The sequence below is a fragment of the Berghia stephanieae genome, chromosome 1 (genome assembly GCF_034508935.2).
Source record: "Berghia stephanieae isolate SIO BIC M18660-M18661 chromosome 1, UCSD_Bste_1.3, whole genome shotgun sequence".
NCBI lineage: Eukaryota > Metazoa > Mollusca > Gastropoda > Nudibranchia > Aeolidiidae > Berghia > Berghia stephanieae.
Window position 1 is genome coordinate 81,095,014 of NC_088360.1, and position 7,365 is coordinate 81,102,378.

Consider the following 7,365-nt stretch of genomic DNA (forward strand, 5'->3'; position numbering starts at 1 on the left):
AAAGATGAAACAAAACAAAAAATAGAATGGGATAATTGGTGTTAATTGCTGTTCGCAAGCGACGTATATATTTGCAGGGCTGATAATCAAACGCTATTATGGACTTGATTTAACATTGTTACTCTTAAAAATTCGAGAGAGCACATTACTTCTACTCTACATGACCTTCACTGGCCCCCTGTTCAATACAGAATAGAGTACAAAATTCGTTTATATGCCTATAAATGTTTTACTAATGTAAGTCGTCTTACTTACAAGGCCTTATTGAAGTCTATACACCTACTCGTGTCTTAAGATAGTCAGAATCTCTTTTATTGAAAGAAATAAACTGCAATAATAATTTTCATCATAAAGCTCTCTCTGTTAGTTTTAGAACAAAATCTGCTCCTAGTTCTAACATTTAAGAAGCACCTTAATTATTTTACATGGCATTTTATGATTGATTGAGTGATTGATTTTTGTTTTGATCTGATAATTTTTATTTAAAGTGTTTTTAATCTCAAAGAAATAATTGAATAAGTAACATCGAATAAGTTTAATTTTTTTGGGTATAATATCTTGTTGTTTTTGTTTTTTGTTTGTTTTTGTTTTTTTATAGTTCGTTTTGAAGAGAATGTTTTAATTTAGATTTTTGTTCACTTGACAAGATATTATTTGATATTTCATTTATATCTTTCTAGACATTTTCAAGTTAATATTCACTTTTACATATCCATATGACTTTTGGCAGATGCTGGCAATGATTTAGGTTGCTGTGAGTCATCGAAGTTCGGGCTCTTTAAAAAATAGTAGTCATTCCAAGCAGTTCGGCCCATGGATCCGGAGTTCATCCCGGTTTCTACAGCGTAAAACAAACTATAGCAATTGCTAACTACTCTTTGGGCGGGACTACAGTCTATCGCAAAGTACTTTCCGTCAGATCTTACAGATCCAGCTACCCAATCACTGCTGGGTGGACAGGGGAGAGAAAAATATCACGACCACAATGGGATCGATCTCGGTCCCGATGCGTGTAAAATGAGTGCTCTACCAACTGAGCTATCGGGACCTCTTTGACAAAACGCCTATTTATAGTTTGGACAGAAATATCTTACTTCAAAAGTCAATGAAATAAGATGACTAAAATGACCAAAATGTAGAAAGGTGTTTTGTCAGTGGACGGCGGAAAAATCCGACAGAAAATCAAAGCTGTAACAATCATAATTGTTAATTGCCGTGTCTTAGTTATAGTATTCATTTTGGAGGCATGAAAAAAATGAACTTGAGGTTAAACCTATTTCTGTTACTTGGGCATTAATACTTGCTTGATGCCGTATTGACTAGAGGCTTATACTTTGCAAAGTAGTCTTTGATTAGATCTAGCTACTCCAACTACTGTTTTTAAATAGAGAGGCCCAGAGAGAAAGACCTAAGTTCATAGAACTTGGCCCATTAGTGTCAGACGAATGTTCTACCTGTTATGAAAGTGAGAGACTGTAATCATGACAGACTACAACTGCAGTCTCCCTAGACACAACAGTAACAATAACTTTTGGCTAAGGAAACCAAAGCTTTGGTTCTCGTACCACATAAGGAACTAAGCACTCATTTTATTATGTTTTTGGTACATCAAAACAATTTGGCAGGTAAATGCATTGCCAAATTAAAGCCACACATCTACATTCAAGCAAGGGTGACAATGAGAGCACAGAGATGATTCCTAAAAACGCATTAGAGAGATTGCAAAAACATACGTTCAATAAGACAACATCTGTTAAATCTATTGCAGCAATTGCTAGTCGTTAAGTCATCAGGCTTACATCTTGGCGCTGATTCGAATCTCCGAGGCTCACATGTATTTTAAAATGATTTTCTCTTGGTTGTTGTTGTTATTGTTGTTAATGAAAATAATAATAATAATGATAATAATAATAATAATAATAATAATAATAATAATAATAATAATAATAATAATAATAATAATAATAATAATAATAATAATAATAATAATAATAATAATGATATAATAATAATAATAATATAATAATAATAATAATATAATAATAATAATAATAATAATAATAATAATAATATAATAATATATAATAATAATAATAATAATAATAATAATAATAATAATAATAATAATAATAATAGATTATATATAATAATAATAATATAATAATAATAATAATAATATAATAATAATAATAATAATAATATATAATGATGATGAGATGAATGATGATGATGATGATATATATAATAATAATAATAATAATAATAATAATAATAATAATAATAATAATATATATATACTATATACTCATACACTATACTACTACTACTACTACTACTACTACTACTATACTACTACTACTACATACTACTACTGCTACTACTACTACTACTACTACTACTACTACTACTACTACTACTACTACTACTACTACTACTACTACTACTACTAATACTATACTAATATAATATATAATATATAATAATAATAATACTAATAATATAATATATAATATAATAATAATAATAATAATAATAATAATTAATAATATTATACTACTACTACTATACTACTACTACTACTACTACTACTACTACTACTACTACTACTAACTACTACTGTACTACTACTACTACTACTACTATACACTATACTACATAGTGCTACTATATACTACTACTATATACTACTAATATATACTAATACTACTACTATAATAATAATAATAATAATAATAATAATAATAATAATAATAATTTGGGGAAGAGGGGGTGGGGGCTTGTTCCAATTTCAATTCTGCAATAGCAAATTTTAGCTTCATTGACAGTTTCCTCATTACTATGGATTTGCACACCCAAAAAGTCTCTTACCCGCGAAGTTCCAGGTTTGAAAGTTTTTGCTAAGATAAGGGTTATTTAAATAGATCGATATATCAAAGACGAGATTTTCGGCCAATTTTTTAATGCGTGTTTTTCCAGAGCGCGGTTAATCGAACTCAATAGAGCGTCTTCTGATACATCTGCTTTATTAGTACCACTAATAGTTGGTAGAAAAAAATACCAAATAATATTTTTTTTCCATGATGAGCATTTTAATTCTAAAAAGCATTGGCTTTATTCATATTTAGTTTTTCAATCAAACAAAAATAATTTTTGTTCATGATAATCTATTTGAGCCGACATGTATATATATGCAGGTCTTGTAACCCAAATTGTTATTGGGCTCATTTTTGTAATGGACATACTCTCAAACCAACGCAAAATACTGTCTATTCAGAAAAGTTAAATCAGGCTAATAATAGCATTCAACAATCAGACCTGCGATTATGTGCTCGTTGGTTTTGGTCATTGGTTTTGTTTATATTTTGTTTTCCATTGTTGTGTCTATTTCTCAAAGCAGGAAACAGCACAAGGTTGTTTCGAGCAAGGATCGAGCATTACGACCTAACAGAATTTACAAATATTCATTTGAGTGATAGAATTACCCCTGCTTTTAGAAAGGTTGGCAATTTACTCGAATATCAAACTGTAAAAAATAGTTTTATAAGTTTTAGATTTGCCAGTAATTATGTGGTCGTTGGCGGAAATGTAACCTTGGCTGTACGGAACAGTTTTAGCCTACAATTCTATTAATTTTTTTTAAAAGAAAAGAATAGATACTATTGTCCCTCTGTGAATTTTATTAACGGATATTTTTTTTCAACTGATCAATAACATTAAAAATTCTAGTTGTGGATCGGTTCCTTGGTAAAATCTGTATTATGAGAGCGTTGCTTGACGTAAAAGTTGTAAAACCAGCAGGGCAACAGAATCATGAGTAATAAGTTTAGTTATAGTTATAGGATTACTGGGACATAGAACTATTTTTTTACAAAACAGTAAGCGTTATTATTCAGTTTTCCGCGTTGGTGTCTCATTATCAGATGGGGGGCAGGGGGGTGGGTGGGGGGGGGGGGGGGTAATAATACTCATACTTTTTCTGGCGTCAAAATTAGAATCGGCGATTGTATCGGGACAGATATAAATCGGTGGAAGTCGCACCACCCACTTTCTTGATGTTACAAAAATAAAACGTGTATAATTCACCATCGAGTTGCACTCTTGGGTACAGTTAAAGCAAAACTGTTGTACAAAATGGGGAGAAATTTCAGACAATATTTAATATACCTGTCTAACTGTATATTTTATATAAGCAAGGCTCAACATGTACGACGAGACACGACGCTTATAAGGCGAGAGTACATTTATTTTCGACAGAGACAACGCTGTTATTCCAAGGACTCATATAATTTGACCGCTCAGAGCAGGAATCGAACCCGGGACTTACATGTCAAACAACAAGATCAAAAATTCACACATACTCTGTTATTTAAGATTATTTTTGAGTTCCTAATGACGTATCTATATACTGCACAAAAACAGTGCCAGATTTGTGGATTTTTTTCTTTTTAGTGTGTGAAGAAATTGACGTTACTAAGCGCTTTGTTATTGTTTTCAGACAGCCGACTAGTCTATTCACTAAAATACCCACAACATACGTCAACTGACTATAACACACCAACACACAAAACTATGTCTGACCTCAAGTGTTTATATTCTGATTGATAGAATTTAAGGATAGCTATTCATGGCGGTCTAAAAGCAATAGCAAACAGCTGAGTGACTAGCGAATGTTGTGAGTATTTTACCTAAGTGCATCGCGTCAATAACTGATGGGATAATTTGTTTCAACTGGCACTTCTAACAACAATTCCATTTCCCCTTTATTTTGGTGTTCATTGCCGTGTGTGTGTGAGGTAGGTATTTTTGAAGGATCATTAGAATAATATGAGTAAACAAAGGTTACGTCAAATATGATTGTACTTCTCTTTGTTGGAAATTTAAGACGGGCTAAATACGCGACCGTTCTGTATTTATTCTCGTAGCATCGCATAATAAATCTTGCTTCTATAAAGTTTATATATTGGAGTTCGAGGATGTCTTTGCTGGATCATGACGTTTTTAGAGGAATCTGTTTGCCATTGGTTGTGAAATGTGTAATGAGGACAACTCATAAGGAGGGCATTTTTTCAAAGAGCTTGTTGATTCCTATGAGTGAATTAAATTTACAAATCACACGACACCTCACAAATAATAAACCACAATTGATGTTGTAAGTTTAGGTAAAATAGTCACATCCCCCAGCCGTATATGTCTGATTTATATAATTTAGTAAGAACTAAGATGGCTGTCTAAAAACAATAACAAAGATACGAGTGACGTCAATTTCGTTCTTTATATACAGAGGCACCAGTCCCACATGAGTATGAGTTTTGGCAAAGGAAGCAAACTGATTAGTAAGATTTTGCGTAATTTTGTGGAGGTGATTACACCACTACGTGTCGTTTTATGTCTTTATATCCAAGGCCTTCACTTAAAATAGGATGTTTTAAGGTGTATGACTCTCGGTTTCTGAGAAGCAGGTCCCAATCATATTTTATCTAAAAGTAGATGTGTCTTCAAATGTCTTTTAAAACTCTGAAGAATATTAGCGAGCCTTACGGGCGGAGGTAAAGTGTTCAGGTTTGTGGTGCAAATTTACAGTCGCCAAAACGTTTAGATAGGTGGCTTTTTGAGATAGTGAGCCAGTTCAAAATTTTTGGATCTAAGGGTACTGTACGGTTCATATAGGACAAATAGATCTCGAATTTAGATATGGCTACTACAATCCAAGTATCTGTAGCAAAGCAAACATGTCTTTTATTCCGTTCCGGCCTTCGCTAAACGCCAGTGAAGGGCAATCAGAAATTCTTGAAGATACTTTCTGTTCCAAAGAACCAATCTTGCAGCGCAGTTTTGAACCCTTTATAGCTTTATTTTAATTTATTTTTGCGTCAGTCAGGCCCCATAAAGGGAGGTACAGTAGTCAAACCTGGAAACAATTAAAGATACTACAAGCGTTTTAATCGAGTTGTCCGATTGTAAAGATTCGATATGTGAAAATCCTTCGAAGCTATATTTTCTCTTAACTTTGTTTGAATGTCAAACATGAAGTCTATATTTTTTGACTCCATGCTCAAATCCTCATGAATTTGGAAGGTAACCCCATTACAATCTGTCTTCTCTTATGAAGGAAATCTAACTCATTCATTAACGACACGTCTTGAGCAGTCTAAAAATAGGGTGAAGGTAAATAAATATTGCACCTATAAATAGATCATTAAACATACCAGCAGCGAGGTTGTCCAGGAGTGAAGATAGCAGCCCTCCCATTCTTTACCTGTCTTTGATCACCCTGAGAAATGTGTCAATCTTATTTGTTTAATTAAAAACAGCTGAATAATGTAGAGGTACTTCGGACGTCATGACTTCCCCGCAATTATATTCGTTTATTCATTTATTTATTTATTTTTAATCTATATAATTATTAATCAGCTGGGTCAAAATGATCAAGATTTATTGGCCGTTAAAGATTATGATTAATGACAAGTACGGTCAAATTGGTCTCCAATCCTACCTTGGTAAACGATGTGCTGTCACACAACTTGGGAGGGCGGGGGTGCTCCTATCTTCAGCTATCTTGTAGTATACCATTGTTTAAATCTATGTTTGCATTGGATAAGGAGGATTGCATGTGGATTTTCAACTGTAAAATAAGAGGGGTAATTTTGCTATGAGGGAAACAAATACTATTCGAATCAATAGAATCAATTGTTAGATGCCCTACCTTATATCTTAGTTCCTCCCGTGTCTTTGACACATTGGGCCGTCCAGATTTGCCTTTCCTCCCTGTCCTTTGCTGCCATGTATGCCTCGTACAATGTCATCTCCCCACTTTTAAGGTCTTTTTCGACTGTTACTCTCCACGTCGTCTTTGGTCGTCCTCGTTTTCGCCTGTTGTTATCCTTCTTCCATTCAAAATATTTTATGGGGAAACGGTCATCTTTCATGCGGAGGACGTGTCCTAGCTTGCTGAGAAGGCGTTGTTAGCCACAATCTCCTACATTTAAAAACATGTCCTCATCGCCGATAAGATTAGCATAAAAACAATAGTCTTGACTGAAATCGAGAATCTGATAAAACACTAGCCTTCATTAACTACTGTTTGTACAAAATAACAAAAACTGTTCCCTCAACAATTTGACATATATAAACTATCGAAGTCGTATCACCCTTCCTTTTGAAATGCAATGAGGTTATGACAAACGAATTACATAGCAATGAATTCCTCACCTATCAATCATAGGGTTTTGTAGCAAATCCTGCTGTTAATACTTTGATTTACTTTTATCCTCCTATTATATATTCACATGTTTCTTAGGTCAACCTATTCACAAGTCTGATTACTCAGCAAGTTGCTAATTGCTAATATGGAAAAACTCTCAAACC

General features: G+C 33.2%; 1 protein-coding gene across 1 annotated transcript in view; it reads right to left on the reverse strand.

Moving 5' to 3' along the window:
• The window catches only part of LOC144958679 (bone morphogenetic protein 2-like), a 65,490-nt gene extending 58,915 nt beyond the window's left edge, over positions 1–6,575 (reverse strand). Inside the window, exon 1 of the mRNA XM_078890828.1 lies at positions 6,494–6,575. The gene's annotated coding sequence lies outside the window, so the exon portion shown is untranslated. The remainder of the gene's footprint in view (positions 1–6,493) is intronic.
• Positions 6,576–7,365: the final 790 nt, after the last annotated feature.